Genomic DNA, 1116 nt, shown 5'->3' on the forward strand with positions numbered 1-1116 from the left:
ATAATCTCTTCATATGATGAAGTATGTATCTTTATGAAATAAGGACCCTAAAGGAAGTCTCATGTGGATAGTTATGAGGATGAATTTTGGGGACCAATAATGATTAAAACAAAACAAAGACTAGGAAACAAAGAGAACATTAAAAACCTGCATTTGATTGACAACTGTAAACCAGTGGAGGTAAAGATTTTACGAAGGATCAGATGTGCAGTAATAATCATAGTATGATGTGAGACAGGTTTTTTTGATGTGGCAACATTGTAATTAATTGGAACATAACATCAGAATTAGGAATAAAGAATGTGGTTGCTGGAATTTGAACTCACGACCTTCGGAAGAGCAGTTGGTGCTCTTACCCGCTAAGCCATCTCACCAGCCCCGGATCAGTCTTTTAAGATAATATTTTGTGGTTCTATATACTGACACATACAATTATGGTGTGTGGTGGTTTGTACAAGCTCAGGCCACGGTTAGCGGCACTATTCGGAGGTATGGCCTTGGTGGAGGAAGTGTGTCACTGTGGGGCTGGGTGATGAGACCCCCCCCCCCCTCGTTGCCTGGAAGACAGTTCCTGGCTTCCTTTAGATAAAGATGTAGATAAAGATGTAGGCCTCTCAGCTCCTCCAGTGCCATGCCTGCCCGCACAGTGTCATGATTCCCACCATGATGAAGATGGACTGAAACTTCTCTGAAACTGTAAGCCAGCCCCAATGAAATGTTTTCCTTTGTAAGAGTTGCCTTGGTCATTGTGTATCTTCACAGCAATGGAAACCCTAACTAAGACAGGGTGGAATGAAGAACATAAAATTGAAAGTTATTTTTTGCTTTCAAAACAAGAAATCAAATACAACTTAAGCAAAGGCAAGTTAATCAAACATTTAGAGAGTCAAAATATTTTCCAGGCTGTTAGCATGCCTCTGGCTGAGCAAGTACTTGGACTCTGGAAATTAACGTGTTGATGCATAGCAATCACTTTAGAACTGATTCTAAATGAACTGTTCAAAATGAACTGGAAAACTCAATTGATAATGTTTAGAAGTTTTTGATTAAGAACTATCAAAAGATTCACTATGCATATTCAGAACCTAGACTTTTTTTTTTCTTTTTTTTTTTTTT

The 1116-nt window shown here is 38.6% G+C and overlaps 1 protein-coding gene across 10 annotated transcripts in view; it reads right to left on the bottom strand.

Annotated features, from left to right (window-relative positions):
- Zranb3 (zinc finger RANBP2-type containing 3) overlaps positions 1–1116 on the bottom strand; it is a 147330-nt gene that overhangs the window by 91440 nt on the left and 54774 nt on the right. The window lies entirely within an intron of this gene.

This window comes from Mastomys coucha, unplaced genomic scaffold (assembly GCF_008632895.1).
Source record: "Mastomys coucha isolate ucsf_1 unplaced genomic scaffold, UCSF_Mcou_1 pScaffold1, whole genome shotgun sequence".
Classification (NCBI taxonomy): domain Eukaryota; kingdom Metazoa; phylum Chordata; class Mammalia; order Rodentia; family Muridae; genus Mastomys; species Mastomys coucha.